The sequence below is a fragment of the Panthera uncia genome (assembly GCF_023721935.1).
Source record: "Panthera uncia isolate 11264 chromosome D3 unlocalized genomic scaffold, Puncia_PCG_1.0 HiC_scaffold_8, whole genome shotgun sequence".
Classification (NCBI taxonomy): Eukaryota; Metazoa; Chordata; class Mammalia; order Carnivora; family Felidae; genus Panthera; species Panthera uncia.
In genome coordinates this window covers 82,837,461-82,857,652 of record NW_026057586.1, presented here as the reverse complement: position 1 = coordinate 82,857,652, position 20,192 = coordinate 82,837,461, and the positions used below count along the sequence as shown (strand labels likewise).

General features: G+C 45.5%; 1 long non-coding RNA gene across 1 annotated transcript; it reads left to right on the top strand.

The window, feature by feature from the left end:
- The first annotated feature begins 1,005 nt into the window (after positions 1-1,005).
- Positions 1,006-19,695, top strand: LOC125914181 (uncharacterized). The gene is made up of 3 exons (XR_007455237.1): positions 1,006-1,200; positions 2,435-2,515; positions 19,404-19,695. It is a non-coding gene; the product is annotated as an uncharacterized LOC125914181 (long non-coding RNA).
- Positions 19,696-20,192: the final 497 nt, after the last annotated feature.

The window sequence follows — 20,192 nt, the reverse complement described above, 5'->3', positions numbered from 1 at the left end:
AAGGATGGAGCTGCTACCACTCCCTGAGTCTGAGGGGCGAGTTTAAGGCAACAGATCAGGAGCTCAAGGTCAGACATGGATTCTGGGGTGAGATCATGGAATTCAACTGAAGGCCGTACTGGCTGCATCAGGCGATTGCCCTTTCTTTTTTGCTCCTTCTATGGCCTCTTGGCATGTCTATATTTTGATTCTTCCTCTTCTCTTTGCAAACAAGTTTTCTCTGATTATTTTTTCAACATCCCTCAGCATGAAAACATCTGACTCTACCCTGATCTGAATGGCTACTGCCTCTCTTAGTGTATGGTTTAGAGCAGCAATTTTCAAATTGTGTGCCAAGGCACCTGGGGGTTCTGCAGCAAACTCATAGGGGCACCATGTAATATTTTACATTTTCCAGGCAAATGCAGTGATAGTTGACATCTCTCCCCGATGCCTCTTGAACTACTAGCTCAAGGTAGCTCAATGTAGTTTCAGCATTAGCTTGCACGACATTTCTTTCCATGCCGCCATATCTTTGCAAGGTGGGTTTTCCGTGGTTGTTGTGATAAAAAGCAATTGTTACTTGAAAGTCAACCTGGAACGGGAAAGAAGGTGTTGCCCAATCTGCTGCCAAGGTTTGAGAATTCACGCAGTGCCCCAACATCCCATTGACAGCAATTGTGATTAAGAATGAAATAAAAAATTTTTCTTTCAATTTATCTTTTCAGAGTCTAAGTTCTTAGGCCGTAAATTCTTATGAAATTGTTTGGATCTAGCTACTTAATACATGGAACTGTTACCCATTTCTTTCCACCTAGCGCTTCCCCGAAAAAATGATGGAGAAAATAGATGCTCGCAGGGGAAGTTTGGGAGCGCCTGCTCGCGACAGAGTCTCTAATCGGTTACTGGGCAGCCAATGGGTTGTCTAGCTTTGGATCAGGTGACCATGACTGATCCAATCAGGTGTCCAGCTGGTCTAGGGCCCGCGTCCCGAGGAGGGGAGTGTGGGCGGGCAGGTGGGTAAATCACTTCCCTTAACCGTATCCCTGACGCCAACTAGCGCGTTAACTGCAGAAACCTTACTCTAAGTCGCAGCCTGAGCCCTGCTGGTGTGGGGAATTATAAGATTCCAGAACTTGGTCACCTTTAAGACTCTTTCGATCCTTTAGGGTCCATTTTGGCGTCTATCCCTCGTCTCTGACACGCCTGGCACACATTGTGGTAATTTCTATTTTTCAGCTGCTGAGCCTTCCTGAATTTGGGACTTGCCCGGATAATGGCTCTCACGGGGGCAGGCGGCGCCCACTCCCAAGGAAGCAGAGGTTGGCGAGGACTATCTGAGCCTCGCCTGCAGCTGGCTCGACCCGTCAGATGCACGCACTGAGGGTTTTGACCGTGGAGTCGGCAAAGCAGCAGGGACAGGGAGAAATCGAGGGGGGCTGTGTGGGTGGTGTCGAAGCGGCAACACCGTCTATGTTCCGGGGCCAGCAGCGAGGTTGGCAGGAGCGTCGGTCCCTTGGCCGGCCTGGCCGGGTGGGCAGCACCAGCCGCAGTGGGAGGAGCTGTGTGTCCTCAGCGGCCTGGTCCGGGCAAGCTTCTGGCCGTGGGCCCTGCTGTGTGCCTGCCTTCTGTTTGTGCCTGTTTTCTGACCTCGTTCTCCAGCCTTCCTGGCAATTGTGTGAGCTCAGCGCTCTCCCTGTCATAAATTCCCTTTCTGCTGAATTTAGTCAAGAGTCTGCTTCTGTATCTGGAGTTGCTACTAAAAACTGAACTGATTCTGGAACCCACTTTATTCATTTGTTAGTTGAAAAAAAATGATTCTGACATATATATATATATATATATATATATAAAATATAATATAATATAATATATTTGTCCAGTCTAAAGGCACTAATGAAACAAATTCCCATGTCTGCACCCACCGGCCATGAAAGAATAGCTTATGTGTCTCAGAAGGAGGGTGATCTTTGTTTTTTGAGTGTATTTATTTATTTTGAGAGAGAACGCACTTGAGCGCGTGTGTGCATGTGTGCGCAAGTGGGGAAGGGGCAGAAAGAGAGGGAGAGAGAGAATCCTAAGTAGGCTTGGGGCTGTCGACACAGGATCCAAGGTGGGGCTGGATGCCACCAACCCATCTCAGATCATGACCTGAGCTGAAATCAAGAGTCCAATGCTTAACCAACTGAGACACCCAGGCGCCCCAGAAATAGGGTGATCTTATGTTCCGGTTTGTTTGGGACAGTTTTGGTTTGTACCTGTTATATGCCATAATTATAACTAGCATCCTCCCTTTCATCCCCCAAAGTATGCCAGTTAGGCAACAGAATACGTGGTCACCTTACCCAGATGCCTCCTGTGTGTCTCCAGGATAGTCCCCATCCTAGACTCTTCCTTCCCTCAAATAACCACCGTCTGGAGGTTTGCTTTAATTATTCTCCCCTTTTCTTTACAGGTTAAGCACCAAAGCAAGAGCGCCTGGGTGGCTCAGTCGGTTAAACGTCTGAATTCGGCTCAGGTCATGATCTCATGGCTGGTAAGTTCAAGACCCGTGTTGGGCTTTGTAATGTCAGCTCAGAGCCTGGAGCCTGCTTCAGATTCTGTGTGTGTGTCTGTCTGTCTCTCTGTCCCCCACCCCCACTCGTGCTCTCTCTGTCTCTCAAAAATAAATACACATTAAAAAAAAAAATAAACACCAAAACAATGCACTGTTTAGTTTTACCTGTTTTTGAGCTTTATATAAACAGAATCATACTGTTCATTTTTCGTGTGTGACTTGCTTCTTCCACTTAGCGTTAGGCATGTGAGATTTATGCTTGTTGTTGCAAATTGCTGTCGTTTGTTTATTTTCCTGCTGCATAATATTCCATTACGTGAATATGCCACAGTTTATCCTTTTTCCTGTGGAAGAGCATGTAACCTGTTTCCAGGCTTTGTCATCATAAACAACGCTGTGAGGAATGTTCTTGCATGTGTCTTTTGGTGGACACCAGCAAGGGTTTCTTCAGGGCTTACCCCAAGGGAAGTTGCTGGCTCATTATTATGTACATAACCAACTTTATAATTTGTTTTTGCCAAACTGTTTTCTAGAAAGGAGGTTATCAATTATGTTAGTTTCCTAAAGCTGTTGTAACAAATTTCCACAACTTTGGTGGCTTAAAACAACAGAAATGTATTCTCTTACTTCTGGAAGCCAGAAGTCTGAAATCTGTATTATCAGGCTGAAATCGAAGCATGAGAGGGACCCTACTCCCTCTGGAGTCTCTAGGGCAGGATCCTTCCTTGCCTCCTCCAGCTCTTGGTGGCTCCAGATGTTCCGTGGCTTGTGACCCCATCACTCCAATCTCTGCCTCCAGGAGTTCACGGTTGGATGGTGAGATGGACGTTAGTCAAATGTTGTGACAGAGGCAACTCTTAGGTGTTTCTAGAGCATTTGACCTAGCAGGGGGAGGTCAAGGGAGGCTTCCTGGAGGAGGTGACATTTCAGCTGAGACTTAAACAACTAGAAGAAGTTAGGTAGGTGGGAGGAGTCAAGGAAGTGGGAGAGGGTGTCTCAGGATGAGAGAGCAGCAAAGGTAAAGGCTTGGAGTAAGAAACAGCATGACATATTGAGAAGGTGAATAGTTTAATGTGGTCAGAATGAAGACGAAGGCAGCAGAAGAAGTGGGAGGCTTTGCAGTCCAAGTTAAGGAATCTGAAATGAAATATGAATAAAAAGGTATATATTTCAAAGGATTCATAATTATGTGCTTGAGGTAAAATGTTCAGCTCTACATTGAAAATCAAAAGCCCCCTGACCATCCCAACTGTCCTAGGAGATGGTATCTAATAATGTTTGGGGGTACATCTTTTTTTTCCTTTTATTTTTTTAATGTTTCTTTATTTTATTTCTTTATTTCTTTATTTCTTTATTTCTTTATTTTAATGTTTCTTTCTTAGAGAGAGATTTGAGAGTGTCAGAGTGTGAGTGGGGAAGGGGCAGAGAGAGAGGGAAACACAGAATCAGAAGCAGGCTCCAGGCTCTGAGTCATCAGCGTGGAGCCCTATGTGGGGCTCGAATTCACAAACCGTGAGATCATAACCTGAGCGGAAGTCGGACGCTCAACCGACTGAGCCACCCAGGCGCCACGATTTTTTCCTCTTAAAAATTGAGCTATAGCTATATATAGGAAAGTGTCCAACTGTTAAATACAGATGGGTGAATTTTTACCCACATTTTTATTCACATAATTATACTAAGATCAAGATAACAAACCAGCAAGTTTGGGGTCTTTCCAGATTTTTTTTCTTTTTATGAACCAATAATCATGTACATGTACATGAATACACTAATAGGTATGAATTTATACTGAGTATACTAATACGCAATATAATTTTATGAATATGCAATTATCTTATTTTTCAAGAATGGGATCGTCCTTAACTTAATATTCTGCAGTATTCTTTTTTCACTTAATATGGACTTCCCCATCAATATGTAAGAATTAAGAGACAAAAGGCGATTGGTTCATTTATTTACCCGTTCACTCAACAAATACTTTTTTTGAGGTTGTACAGTATGTTCAGTCTGTCGCTGAAGGGCTTTAAACAGAGGAGTAACATAAAGAGGAACAATAGAATCAGCTTTACTTTGTAGATAGATCATTCTGGAAGTATGCGCTCCCTCAGTCCCTTGGGTGAAAGAGGAGGGGTAAAGCAATTCCCCACCGTGAGTGGCAGCTGCATTTTTCTTTTCATATTTTAAGTAGTTTTGAATAAGTACTACATTCAAGGGCTTCAACATTCAAAAGAGGCGAAGGGGCATTTAGTGCAGTCTTCCCTCTATCCCATCCCCCAACCACTCATTTCGGTGCCCAGAGACAGCTGCCGTCACTAACTTTCTTATGCATTTTTCCAGAGGTAGTAAAGGTGCACATGAGCAAACATGGCATATGTTATTGTTTTCTTTTAGTCTTTTTAAAATTTGCCTCTTCCTACTCGACAACAGCTCTCGAGATCGCTCCTATCAGAGCATCCCCCAGGGTGCCAAGCCGGCTCAGTTGGTAGAGCATCTGACTCTTAAGCTCAGGGTCATGAGTTTGAGCCCCATATTGGGCGTAGAGATTACTTTAAAAAAAAAATAAAGCTTTTTTTTTTTTTTTAAAAGCATCCTCATGCTTTTGGTGGCTGCATAGTTGTTTTCTACTCAGTGGAAGGACAACTCCTATTGTCAAACCTTGCCCAGAAGCCTGGTATCTTTTACTCCCTGCCAGACTTCTCTGTGCCCCCAGCTGGTGGACACCTAGGTGGGCTGGGCTCTGAGAACTGGGAATATTCCTTGGCCTGACTGGGGAGTAAGGGGTGCTACTGCCAGGAGGCCCCCGGGAGACATTCAGTGTCCCACTCTCTCTGTTACGTTGAGAAGCCGCCCTGGCTCGTGTATAGTCTTTGCCCCTCATTCCTGGGTCCAGGTGCATCACCAGTTGACCTTCGTGTTATCTTGCCCACGCTGACGTCCCTCCCACGTGAGCAGCTGTTCCGTGGCCGTCTTAGAGCCCCCAGGCCTGTGCCCACATATTCTGCCAGATAAGATCACCCTTGGTCGTGGATGAAATACTTATTTAATGAGTGCGTATGTGCCAGGCTGCCTGGTAGCCTTTTACAAGTTAATTCTCGTAACAGTCATGCCTGATAGGTACTGTTGTTCCCATTTTATGGATGAGGAAAGAGAGTCCTCTTCCGTATGGACAGGGGAAGCCAGAGCTGGGTAATGGTGAAGCCTGAATTCGAACTCACTGATGCCAGACATGTTGGTTATCCTTGGTTATCCATCAAGCGGTAAGTACTCAATATGTATGTGCTGACTGAACGAGTGAATTTGACAAATGTTTCCTGAGCAGGTCCTTTGTGTCAAACATTGGTCTAAGCGCCAGGGACTGAGCAGTGAGGTAGACAGCTTTCTCGGAGCTGAAATTCTAGTGGGGAAGACAATTTAAACAAGCAAATGAAAATAAGATAATTAGATAGCAATAAGAATTGTGGAGGAAATATAGTATGAGATACTAGGCAGTGGCTGGGGGAGTGAAGGCAGGTGGGTCATCTTTAGATAGGGACACAGTCTGTAAGGAAGTGAACTTTGGACTTAATCTGAGTGGCGAGAAGGAGTGAGGTACACAAATATGTGGTGGAGAGGAGAGGATTCCAGGCAGAGGGAACAACACGTGCAAAGGGCCTGAGGTTGGCTCAAGCTTGGTGTGTTTAGGGAACAGAAAGAATACCAGTGTGGCCAGAGCAGAATATAAGGGACAGTGGTCTGAGTTGAAGTTCAAGATGCAGACAGGGGCCAGATCATGCAGGGGCTTGTCAGCCACATAAAGTCTTGGATGGCTTTAGTAGGGGAATGATATGTCCTCAGGTTGCTGTGTGGTGAATAGGCTGCGGGGTGGCAAGAGAGGAAGCAGGGAGCATATTGAGGAGGTTGCTGCCGTCCCCTGGCCTGGGAGGGTGGTGACCTGGACCAATGCGGGAGCCATGGAAACCAACAGAATGGGGATGCATTTTGAAAGGAGAGCTGACAAAGTCTGCTGATGAATTATAGTTGGGTGATGGGAGAAAAAGAAGAACCAAGGATAACTCCTTGGTTTCTGGCTCCAGCAGCCGGGTGGATGGTGATGGAGCCGTTTATTGAGATGGGAGGACGGGGATAAGTAGGTTGCGGTGGGGGCAGTTGGGGAGAGGGGAGGAGGAAATGGAACTCCACTTCAGACCCGGGAAGTGCGCCCTGCCCATTAGACATCCCAGTGGACGTATCGGTTAGCAGCTGCGGGTAATGAGTCTGGGACTCAGGGGAGGAGGCAGGGCGGGAGGCTGATGAGTCATCACATTGATGGTATGAAAAGCCACAAGACTGGATGAGATTGTGTGGGAGTGAGTGAAGACAGATCCCTCCTCAAGAGACAGGAGGGTGATGAGGATGCACATTACCCAGGGTGGGGGACTAGCTTCTGGAATGGTGATGGAACGCCCAGCAAGCAGCTCAGCCTCAGACCCAGGGGGGCCCTGAGGGGCTCTGGCTGGGGTGTTCTGGAGGTAGATCGTAGCTGCCATCCACAGGGTTTTTGGCCCTGTGTCCCAACGCCCTCATTCTGAAGACCCTCAGACAGCATTACCCAGATTTGCTGTTTACCTAACGCTTCTTCCAAGGGCTTCAAAAGCTGGAGTCCCCGGGGAGACGCCGTTCTTCCCTTAGGGCCTTTGGTAGAATGCAGGCCAGGAAACTGGGACAGCAAGGACCTCATTCAAGGTCTCAAGGGTGGAGCTGTCTGCAGAACCATGAGGCAAACCCCTTATCCACCCACATCCATATTGGTTTGGTTTCTCATGAGGCTTCTGTTTTGCCAAGAGGGACATGAAAATAAAATAGAACTTCCCAGAATAATTAAGATGTTTAGCAGTGGTGGAGTGGGAGAAGACTTCCCGAATAATAGAGCATGAGGAGAGAGAAGTGTAGTAGAGAAGTTTGGTAATGTTTGGCCTGTAATATGTAATATAACACTGTCCTTGGTCTCTACTTGGAACTTCAGCAAAATCTCTTGTACATAATGCCTTGGGGTTGAATTTGCCGTTTGGGGGTGGAACAATGTGCTTAAATGGTTTTCTGGAAAGTCCTGGGGTCTGAACCACATAAGAGTCATATTGGGAGTAATCTTAAGGGGGCTGAGGAATACAATGGAATGGTTCCTGCTCCAGACTGGAGCTCCTGCAAGGCAGGGAACACACAAGACTCACTTCTGCATCCCCCTCAATCAGTACTGGGTGTGAACACAGCAGGGTCCCCATCAACCAGGACTGTGTGTGAACACAGCAGGGGATCAGGAATTGTTTGCAGAATGAATGAATCAACAAAGGAGTAGGTGAGTGAATGAGTGAAGTGTAAAGAAGGTTGTGCATAGGAAAGAGAGAGAAGAAAAGTGGGCGGTCACCGACAAGACAGGCAAGAGGTAAAAGGTCTGACAATATCGAGTTTTGGTAGTGAGTCCCCAGGATGGCCCCCGATAGTTCTTGCCTCCTGATATTCACAGTGGTATGAGTTTCCTACGGCTGTGTGACAAATTGCCATGAATCGAGCAGCTCGAAACAACACTGGTTTATTCTTAGGTTTTGTAGGCAAGAAGTTCTTTGTTCAGGGTCTCCCAAGGCTGAAATCAAGGTGTCAGCGGGGATTATGATTCCCCTGAGGGTCAGAGATCTCTTCAAAGCATGGGGGCTGTTGGGAGCACCCCTTCCCTTCTGGCTGTATGTGTGGAGGCCCCGGTTCTCTCCCTAGTTATCGGCAGGGCAGCACTCTCAGCTCCTAGAGGCTGTTCTCACGTCCTGGCTACACAGCCTCCTTGACAGGCAGTTCATACATAGCTATTGGCTTCTTCAAGAATCTCTCGGATCTCTTTGAAGGCCTCACCTGATTAGTTCAGCCCCTCCCAGGGCATTCCCCCTTTGATTAAGTCAAAATCAACTGATTAGGGACCTTAATTACATCTGCAAAATCTCCTCTGCCCTATGACCTAACATAATCATGAGTGACATCCACTGTATTCACAAGTCCTACCCACATTCAAGGAGAGGAGATTCTATGGCACATGCACACCAGTGGGGAGGAAGCTTGGGGCTGTTTTCGTTTTTGTTATGTTTGTTTGTTTACTTATTTATTTAATGTTTATTTCTTTTTGAGAGAGAGACAGAGTGCATGTGGGGGAGGACCAGAGATAGAGGGAGACATAGAATCTAAAGCAGGCTCCAGGCTCTGAGCTGACAGCACAGAGCCTGACGTGCAGCTCGAACTCACAAACCACGAGATCATGACCTGGACCAAAGTTAGACACTCAACTGACTGAGCCACCCAGACGCCCCGCTTGGGGTCTGTGTTAGAACTCTGCTACTATAGTACCTTTGTGTAAGATGCTCCCACACTGAAAAGGGTGACCTGTGTAATAACTAGAATGATATCTCAGAAATAATGGTGTGTGAACTCCACATCCAGGTCATAAAAGACACACATGGTGGCTTCCACTTTTCTCTCTCTCTTCGATTCCTCATTGTGGGGGGAGGGATGGGGTTGGAATATAGCTGCCATGTTGTGAGGATGCTCAAGCAGCCCCGAATATTACAAACATACACACATAAAGGATGAATTTATTAAAAACACATGGGGCTTCTGTCACTCAGACTCTGGCACCCAAGGCTGTCACAGAACAACTCGTAATCCTAAACTTCTCTCTCCTGATTCACATCACTCAGGCCCCAGGGAGAAGCTTCTCCATATCTCTTAGGTCATGACCTCAAAATAACAGTCGTGTCCAAATGTAGTGTCATGGGTCGTACTGCTGCCTAATTGGAGATGGCCACTCCAGTTCTGGTTCTAGTGGAGGGATAATTGAGAGTTGCAAGCACTTAGATAAGAGCAAAGAGAAATGGATTAACTTGCAGATTCCTTCCTCTCTGATAGCGTAAATGCATAAGGAATTCAGGCTGCTTTTTATGTTCCATTTTGTCCTTCTGGAGGTGCTCACGCATTAATGCAATTTTTGTAACAACTACACATGGCAGTTGTAGGGAATAGATTCTAAAATGTCCCACAATGATTCTCACCTTCTGGCATTCATACTCCTGTGTAATCTCCCTTTAAGTGTGGATGGGACCCGTGACTCGATTTTAACGAATAGAATACAGCAACAGGGATAGGACTTCACATCTGTAATGACCTTGCATAGGATGTAACTACTGCTTGCTTGCGGATTCTCCCTATTGATGCTCTCCTTTGTTAGCTTTGTGGAAGTAAGCCACAATATGGAGAGGCCCCCACGGTACAAAACAAAAGAAAACAAAACAAAACAAAACAAAACAAAAAGACTGGCGGGCAACCTCCAGCCAATAGCCGGAGAGGAGCTGAGACTGAGTCTGCCAGCCCATAAAGAATTGAATCCTGGACCACTACCTGGAAGCAGGTCCTTCCCCAGCTGAATCTCCGATGGGATCCCAGGCTTGGCCCACATCCTTTTTTTTTTTTTTTTTTTTAATGTTTATTTATTTGTGAGAGAGACAGAGAGAGCGTAAGCAGAAGAGAGAGAGAGGGAACAGAGGGTCTGTAGCAGGCTCTGTACTGACAGCAGAGATCTGTGCTGACAGCTGAACTGTGAGATCATGACCCGAGCTGAAATCGGATGGTTAACTGACTGAGCCACCCTCCCCTTGCCTTTTGATTTTAAAAGGTAATTTTAATTTAATAGAGAATTTAATTTTCACAGAAGAAGTTAATAAAATATTCTAGGAGAAAAATAACTTAAAAAAATTTTTTTAACGTTTATCTATTTTTGAGACAGAGAGAGACAGAGCATGAACGGGGGAGGGGCAGAGAGAGAGGGAGACACAGAATCTGAAGCGGGCTCCAGGCTCTGTGCCGTCAGCTGAGAGCCCGACACGGGGCTCAAACTCACGGACAGTGAGATCGTGACCTGAGCTGAAGTGGGACGCTTAACCGACTGAGCCACCCAGGCGCCCCAAAAATAACTTTTAAAAACATAAAATATTTGGGGCGCCTGGGTGACTCAGTCGGTTAAGAATCTGACTTTGGCTCAGGTCATGATCTCATGGTTCATGAGTTCGAGCCCTGCATCAGGCTGTCTGCTGTCTGCAGAGCCTGCTTCGGATCCTGTCTTCCTCCCTCTGCCCTTCTTCCACTGGCTGTCTCTCAAAAATAAATAAAAATTAAAAATAAATAAAAGTAAAATATTTTAGTTTGTTAATTTTTTACATTTACTTTAATAATTCACATTTCTGGGGGCATCTGGGTGGCTCAGTCGGTTGAGCGGCCGACTTCAGCTCAGGTCATGATCTCGCGGTCTGTGAGTTCAAGCCCCGCGTCGGGCTCTGTGCTGACAGCTCAGAGCCTGGAGCCTGTTTCAGATTCTGTGTCTCCCTCTCTCTCTGCCCCTCCCCCATTCATGCTCTGTCTCTCTCTGTCTCAAAAATAAATAAACGTTAAAAAAAATTCACATTTCTGATGAAAATATATTCAAGCTTTTATACTTCCATAGAATTTCATTTTATTTTTTATTCCCTTAGATCATCACTGTCAATAGCACAAACATTATGTAAAAACTTTTACTATAACAACATAATGAGCAATTTTGCTAAAATGAAGGCAAGAAGCGGTGCCTGGGTGGCTCAGTCAGTAAAGTGACCGATTCTGGCTTCAGTTCAGGTCATGAGCTCTCAGTTATTGGGTTCTGCACTGACAGTGTGGAGCCTGCTTGCGATTCTCTCCCCTCTCTCTCTGCCTCTACCCTGCACGTTCTCTCTCTCAAAATAAGTAAACTTAAAAAAATAAAACAAAGGCAAGAAGAATTTTATGGAGTAAATACATAATCCTTTATTAATTATGTATTTTTAAATTATTCATTTCGAGGAGTTCCTGGGTGTCTCAGTTGGTCAAGCATCTACCTGATTTTGGCTCTGGTCATGGTCACCCTGTTGTGAGATGTTGTGCCCCTCCCCCACTTACGTGCGCATGTGTATGTAGGCGCATGTGCACGCACTCTCTCGCAACACTGACACATCAATACGATATCCAGGCACGTACAATCATCATTTAATTCACTCATCATTGATATTTTGCCAATTTTAGGACATGTAAAAACCATAGCTTTACGCATATTTCTTCACTTTGTTATAATGAACAAACTTCGTTTGTTAAAATAGGAGGTTAAAACATATTTTATTTGACAATTTGTAAACTTGTTTATACCAGGAAGACTTTTAGCCACACGGCCTGCAGGCCTCCGTTTGTACGCTCGTCCTGGGCCCTGTGGATGTCGGGGCAGGTCAGCCCGAGGTTACTCAGCTGGTAAACGGAGCCAAGATGCAAACTCCCATCTGCTTGGACTCCCAGGTCCAAGCTGTGTAAGATGTGACCTTCTCTGATTCAGCTCCCGGTGGAAGAGCTGTCACCTTGGGAAGCCCACAGAAGCTGGGACATTCAGTGGTCCTGGGCAAGGGTGACTACAGAATTCACAGGGCCTGGTGCAAAATGAAAATACGTTGTAGTTCTAATTAACAAATTACTGAGAGTTTCCAAATGCTTACAGTAGATCGCTAATGTAAGCAAGAGGTCCTTGTGAGTGCAGGGTCCCGTGCAACTGCATGGGTTGTGTGCCATCGGTCCGGGAGCTTCCTGGAGCTGGCGACTGGATACTCCACCCTCACGTGGAATGGGTAGGATTGGGTGTGGCCAGAAGAAGAGGCAAGAGCAAATGGGAAATGAGGACCATCTATTTGTAGCACTTTCCTTTAAAAACAAATTTATTTAAATAAAAATGTCAAGTCATTTAAAGAAAAAAATTAAGGAAATAAAAGCATATGTTACATGCAGATATGGAAAAATTATGACGACTCATTTGAATAACTGGAGCTTGGGAAGTTGCTGTCTGTGTGTGAGTGTACAAGCACATAATTGTCAGTGTGTGCACATGAGTCTTGTATGTGAATCTTTGCATCAGTGAAGATGAGCGTGTCTTTGAGTGTTGGCGTATTTGTGTAAAGTGAAAGTGTGTCTGAGCTTATGTGTACTGTCGTGTCAATGTGTGTAGGGAGATCTGGGTGGATGTGTGCGTGTAAAGTTTTCTTACTCTGAACTTCTCCAAGGAGAATGTAAAACTGTCAACCTCTTGGGGTGCCTGGCTGACTCAGTCAGTAGAGCATGTGAGTCTTGATCTCTGGGTCATGTGTTCAAGCCCCATTTTGGGCAGAGGGATTACTTAAAAAATATTTTTTAAAATATGTTTTAATGTTTATTTATTTTTGAGAAAGAGAGAGACGGAGTGTGAGTGGAGGAGGGGCAGAGAGAGAGGGAGACACAGAATCCGAAGCGGGATCCAGGCTCTGAGCTGTCAGCACAGAGCTGGACGCGGGGCTCCAACTCACGAACCGGGAGATCATGACCTGAGCCGAAGTCAGATGCTTAATAGACTGAGCCACCCAGGCACCCCCCCACAAATTTTTTTTTAATTAAAAAAATTGTGGACTTGTTTACACTAGATCCATTTCTGATACCTGTGTGTCAGCTATTGCCCCAGTAACACTGTGCACAACCACAAACAGGGAAATGGGGGAACACTGCTAAATGCGACGGGTATGAGTTTTCCTTTTAGGAGAATGAAAATGTTCTAAAACTGATTGTACTGATGGTTGCACAACTGTGAACTTGCTAAAGAGAACATTGAATTGTACTATTTAAAAGGGTGAATTTTATCGTATGTGGATTATGTCTTAATTAGGTGGTTAAACAACCACCGCAAACGTTAATTTTCTTTTTTCTTTTCTTTTTTTTTAATATATGAAATTTATTGTCAAATTGGTTTCCATACAACACCCAGTGCTCATCCCAAAAGGTGCTCTCCTCAATACCCATCACCCACCCTCCCCTCCCTCCCACCCCCCATCAACCCTCAGTTTGTTCTCAGTTTTTAACAGTCTCTTATGCTTTGGCTCTCTTCCACCCTAACCTCTTTTTTTTTTTTTTCCCTTCCCCTCCCCCATGGGTTTCTGTTAAGTTTCTCAGGATCCACATAAGAGTGAAACCATATGGTATCTGTCTTTCTCTGCATGGCTTATTTCACTTAGCATCACACTCTCCAGTTCCATCCACGTTGCTACAAAAGGCCATATTTCATTCTTTCTCATTGCCACGTAGTATTCCATTGTGTATATAAACCACAATTTCTTTATCCATTCATCAGTTGATGGACATTTAGGCTCTTTCCACAATTTGGCTATTGTTGAGAGTGCTGCTATAAACATTGGGGTACAAGTGCCCCTATGCATCAGTACTCCTGTATCCCTTGGATAAATTCCTAGCAGTGCTATTGCTGGGTCATAGGGTAGGTCTATTTTTAATTTTCTGAGGAACCTCCACACTGCTTTCCAGAGCGGCTGCACCAATTGCATTCCCACCAACAGTGCAAGAGGGTTCCTGTTTCTCCACATCCTCTCCAGCATCTATAGTCTCCTGATTTGTTCATTTTGGCCACTTTGACTGGCGTGAGGTGATATCTGAGTGTGGTTTTCATTTGTATTTCCCTGATAAGGAGCGACGTTGAATATCTTTTCATGTGCCTGTTGGCCATCCGGATGTCTTCTTTCGAGAAGTGTCTATTCATGTTTTCTGCCCATTTCTTCACTGGGTTATTTGTTTTTCGGGTGTGGAGTTTGGTGAGCTCTTTATAGATTTTGGATACTAGCCCTTTGTCCGATATGTCATTTGCAAATATCTTTTCCCATTCCGTTGGTTGCCTTTTAGTTTTGTTGGTTGTTTCCTTTGCTGTGCAGAAGCTTTTTATCATCATAAGGTCCCAGTAATTCACTTTTGCTTTTAATTCCCTTGCCTTTGGGGATGTGTCGAGTAAGAGATTGCTACGGCTGAGGTCAGAGAGGTCTTTTCCTGCTTTCTCCTCTAGGGTTTTGATGGTTTCCTGTCTCACATTCAGGTCCTTTATCCATTTTGAGTTTATTTTTGTGAATGGTGTGAGAAAGTGGTCTAGTTTCAACCTTCTGCATGTTGCTGTCCAGTTCTCCCAGCACCATTTGTTAAAGAGACTGTCTTTTTTCCATTGGATGTTCTTTCCTGCTTTGTCAAAGATGAGCTGGCCATACGTTTGTAAGAAACTGATCCCATTCACAACTGCACCAAGAAGCATAAAATACCTAGGAATAAATCTAACCAAAGATGTAAAAGATCTGTATGCTGAAAACTATAGAAAGCTTATGAAGGTAATTGAAGAAGATATAAAGAAATGGAAAGACATTCCCTGCTCATGGATTGGAAGAATAAATATTGTCAAAATGTCAATACTACCCAAAGCTATCTACACATTCAATGCAATCCCAATCAAAATTGCACCAGCATTCTTCTCGAAACTAGAACAAGCAATCCTAAAATTCATATGGAACCACAAAAGGCCCCGAATAGCCAAAGTAATTTTGAAGAAGAAGACCAAAGAAGGAGGCATCACAATCCCAGACTTTAGCCTCTACTACAAAGCTGTAATCATCAAGACAGCATGGTATTGGCACAAAAACAGACACATAGACCAATGGAATAGAATAGAAACCCCAGAACTAGACCCACAAACGTATGGCCAACTCATCTTTTTTCTTTTTTTTAATGTTTATTTTTGGGAAAGACAGAATGTGAGTGGGGGAGGGACAGAGAGAGAGGGAGACACAGAATCCGAAGCAGGCTCCAGGCTCTGAGCTGTCAGCACAGAGCCCAACTCGGGGCTCGAACTCACCAACCACGAGATCATGACCTGAGCCAAAGTCGGACGCTTAACCGACTGAGTGACCCAGGCACCCCAAACATTGATTTTCTTGCTCATTGGTCTACAGGTGCAGGACAGCTCTTCTGAAACCAGCTGGGCTTGGCTCCTGGCTGCAGTTGAGTTCAGGTGTATGTTCCACATGTTTTATCTACGTGTCATCCTGTTTGGATGAACAACTGCTCAGGCGTGTTCCTTTCGTGGTGAATAGCAGAAGTGCAAGGGAGCGAGTAGACACAAGTAAAGTTTCCTAACACCTTGGCTCAGAACTAGCACTAGAACTAGTCACTCCTGCCCACGTTGCATCGGCTGGAAAAAAAGTCACATGGCCAAGTCCAACATCAACAGGACAGGGAAATATATTTGCCTCTCTCTGTCTCTCTCTCTCTGTCTCTCTCTGTCTCGTACTTCAAGGCCATACGGGGGAAGAGAATAAAGAATCGAGAGTGGAAACCCAATGTGCCTCGTGTGTGTAGCATGTTGATCTTGCTCCTTTAGAGATTTGGTTAAAACAGACCGGACCACCCAGCTTCCGGGTCGGGCAGCCTAAGGTCTCCCCACAATTTCTGCCTGTTCCTGTATTTTGTTTCTTCTTGCTTCCCTCTTCCCCAAGCGTCAACCGGTCTCAGAGCTCCTGTGCCTGAGTGAGCTACCTCGCCTCCCCCCTGAGCCAGACCGAGGTGAGAAGGCCAGCGTCGTCACTAATGTTGAGAAGAAATGCAGTCTCGCTCAGCACTTAGTGCATTTAGGAACTTAGCTGAAGATTTCAAGGCTCACGGAGAAGACTTGCACGGCACATTGCACAACCTTCCGCTGTGTGTACGGCTCTACCATTCTCCCGTCTCTGCCCGGAGACCGCAGGGAAGACTTCCTAGAGGAGGTGACATTTGACCAGATCTTGAAGGCTGAGGAGTTGGGCCGAGACGAGGACGGGAAAGAACATTCCGGAGAGTGAGAACAGCAGAGATAAAGTGAGGAAACATCTGGAAGGGTTGAGAAGATGTAAATAGCTGGCATGGCAACGGTGGAAGTTACGCTCGAGAGCGGAGGGAGTCGTGCAGGATGAGGCCAGAGCGTTCCGCAGGTCCACGACCAGTACTGCTTGCACTGTGTTCAACTAGGCTAGAAATCTTTTTCCAGGATTGCCTTCCCTGTATGGTTCTGGGTTGGCCCTGGCCACGAGAAAGATCTGAAAGATCTGTGTGAGAATATGGAAGGTGGAAGTGAAACTGAAGCCGTGTGTGTGTGTGTGTGTGTGTGTTTTAATTTTATTTTTTTAAGTTTTGAAAGAGGGAAAGAGCGTGCGTGAGTGGAGGAGGGGCAGAGAGAGGGGGACAGAGGATCCAAAGCAGGCTCTGAACGGTCAGCAGAGAGCCCGATGCAGGGCTCGAACTCATGAATTGTGAGATCACGACCTGAGCCGAAGTCGAACACTTAACGGACTGAGCCACCCAGGCGCCCCCAAAGCCATTTTTTTTAATGCTCTGAAGGTCGAGGCAAGGTCCCAGGCACTGTGAACACAGGTTCCAGTTGTTCCTCTCCGTTGTCCTTGTGGCTCCAAGTTCATCCTTCCAGGTTCCAGTTTGGCCTTGCTCCAGTTCATGCCCAGCCCTCCCCCTCGACAGCTGATCCACAGGATGCAGAGACAAGATCATTGCCTAGGCTCCTCTACCGGCTTCCACAACTGTGTACCAGCTAATCCCTGTAATTCTGTCTTCTTCTTTTTTTAAGTTTACTTATTTATTTCGAAAGAGAGAGAGTGTGTGTGCAGGGGAGGTGGAGAGAGAGAGGGAGACAGAGAATCCCAAACAGGCTGCACACTGTCAGCACAGAGCCCGGCGTGGGGCTCGAACCCACTAATCGTGAGATTCTGACATGAGCTGAAATCAAGAGTCGGACACCCAACCGACAGAGCCACCCAGGCGCCCCCATAATCCTGTCTTCTATGCTGCTCATAGTGATTCTCTGGGGGCACCCTGACTAAAAATGCCAGGATCACAGAGACTACTGTGTGCCACACCGAGGAGTTTGGGGTCATCTTTTAGCATTTTTTTCCCCTCGACTTTCATCTGAGGGCCGCTGTGACAGAGGTAACGCTAACTGTCCACCAAAGCCCTTCTTCCTGAGCATGTGGTTACATCTCCAGCCTCCTTTGCGTCTAGATGAAGTTCTAGCTGATAGAATGTGGGCTGAAGTGAAGGGTGCACGTCGGGGCCTGGCACCCAGATCCTTCCACGTGACACTGTGGACTTGACCTCACTTCCCCAGTCGGCTGGCTGAATGACGAAGTCCAAGTGGACCCCAAGGCCTGGAGGGTTACAGGGCCATTAGCCGCAAAGAACCTGGGTCCTTGAATGCTTCCACAGAGCAGAGAGTCCCCACTGCCCTGCCTCGGCTGTGACTTGAGAACTAGAATTTTACTGGGTAAAGCCAGTAAGATGTGCAATTGCTACAGTGGGTACCCCAACTTACTGAAAGCAACCACCTTCACAGTCCTCTCCGTAACTTTTACCACCGTACCTTTGTTGCTTTAATCACTTAAAAGAAACCCAATGCACTCTCTATATAACCTTAAATGTATTTAAAAAGAGAAACTTGTGGGGCGCCCGCATGCCTCAGTTGGTTACGCATCTGACTCTTGATCTCAGTCTAGGTCTTGATCTCAGGGTTGTGAGTTCAAGCCCCGCGTTGGGCTGTGCCCTGAGCGTGAAGCCTACTTTAAAAAAATAAAATAAATAAATAACAAAGAAAGAGCACTTCATGTTATTATCCATGAACAGAAAAGCAGCATCACTCATAGTAGAGAGACGGTAACAGTAAAAAATAAACACTGAGGGGCGCCTGGGTGGCTCAGTCGGTTGAGCGTCCGACTTCAGCTCAGTTCACGATTTCGTGGTCCGTGAATTCGAGCCCCGCGTCGGGCTCTGGGCTGATGGCTCGGAGCCTGGAGCCTGCTTCCGATTCTGTGTCTCCCTCTCTGTCTGCCCCTCCCCCGTTCGTGCTCTGTCTCTCTCTGTCTCAAAAATAAATAAACGTTAAAAAATTTTTTTAAAAAAAACACTGAAAAATCAAACAATGATGTGAAATTCTTGCTGTATCCTGGACCCAACAAGGGCTCTGGAACCTGAGACCTGCTCACACTTTGTCATGAAGGGAGATTAATGTGCGTTTGATAAGTGTTAAGGACAGGCTAGTACCAAACTGAGACTTTCTCTTTAAATGTTCCTCAACCACCAGTGATGATCACACCACACTCTATGAAACTATCTGAGCAAAAGACAGCTGAACAATTTTAAAACATGTTTTATTGCAGAAGATTGCAAAGGCATATACGTAAATGTATGTCATACACATGTATGATGCCCATGTGTACATTACCCAGTTTCAACAGCTATCAACTTTTTGCCGTTCTTATACATCTGCTATTCATACAGCCCCACCCACCCCTCACTTCTTTTTCTTTGCTGGATTTTTTTCTAATTTTTTTAAATGTTTATTTCTGAGAGAGACAGAGCATGAGAAGGGGAGGGGCAGAGCGAGAAGGGGACACAGAATCTGAAGCAGGCTCCAGGCTCCGAGCTGTCAGCACACAGCCCGATGTGGGGCTCAACCTCATGAACCACGAGATCGTGACCTGAGCCGAAGTCGGACGCTTAACCGACTGAACCACCCAGGTGCCCCTTTCCTGAATTATTTTAAAATAAAACCCAAACATCATATAATTTCACCTACAAATACTTCAGTACATAGTTCTACTAATAAGGACATTTAAAAAATAAATAAGGACAATTAAAAAGCAATGCCATATTGTACTTAATACTCAGTCTGTGTTCAATTTTCCCTAATTACCGCGCAAATGAGATTTTATACCCGATTTGTTTAAATCTGGACACAGCACACATTGCATTTGGTTGGTAGGCACATAGTCTCTTCGAACCCCCTGTTTGATTGATTGTAGTAACTGGCCTCTCTCCACACCCAGCAATGTGACTTTGCAGCCTCTCCTACTGAGAGATGGGGATCTATTTCCCCACCTTGGAATCTGGGCTTGATCATGGGACTTGCTTTGGCCAACAGGATGCAGAAGTGATGCCACATGATTTCTGGGTCCGGGCGGTGAGATGATCCCACGTATTCTCTTGGGCCCCTACCTCGGCCAGAGAACGAGCTCAGACAGCTTGCTGTGGGTAAGAGAATTTGTGGAGGAGGACTTTCCCGGCGAGGACATTCCAGATGAGCTGGTCCCCACCTGACCTGCCTGCTGACCGTAGATTCATGAACAAACCCAGCCTAGATCAGCTCAACTTGGCCCAGACCGAAAGAACTGCCCACCTGACCACAGACTCATGAGAAATAATAAATTGTTATTTTAAATCACTACATTCTAGTGTGATATTTTAACTTATTGTGGCAAAGAACGAACTGATACAAATCTACAAAAGTAAACAAATTTATACAAATATCATTAACTTAAGACAGTAGGTCATTGGTTCTTTAGTTCTTGACATTCTAAGACTTCTAATTGCATTCTATGTATCATTTAATATTAGTCCTCTTATTTCTTGTACAACTGGTGGTTAATCTTGGGCATGGATTCAGTTAAGATTGGTTTTTGGCAAGAATGCTTTCTAGAGATACATCCTCTGCGCTACCCAGTAGGTACACAATGTCCGGTTATCCCACTTTGAATAATGTTAAGATCTATCAGTGGTTTCAATCAATAATTTCAGACAAGGTTGGAATATCCAGGGAGACCTCCTGGAGGAGTCAGGCTTGAGTCGGACCCCTCTGAAGGACAAGTGGGATTTAGACAGGCCAACAGAAGTTGGAAATACTCCAAATGAGGAGGGAAGGGTGGTTAGTAGG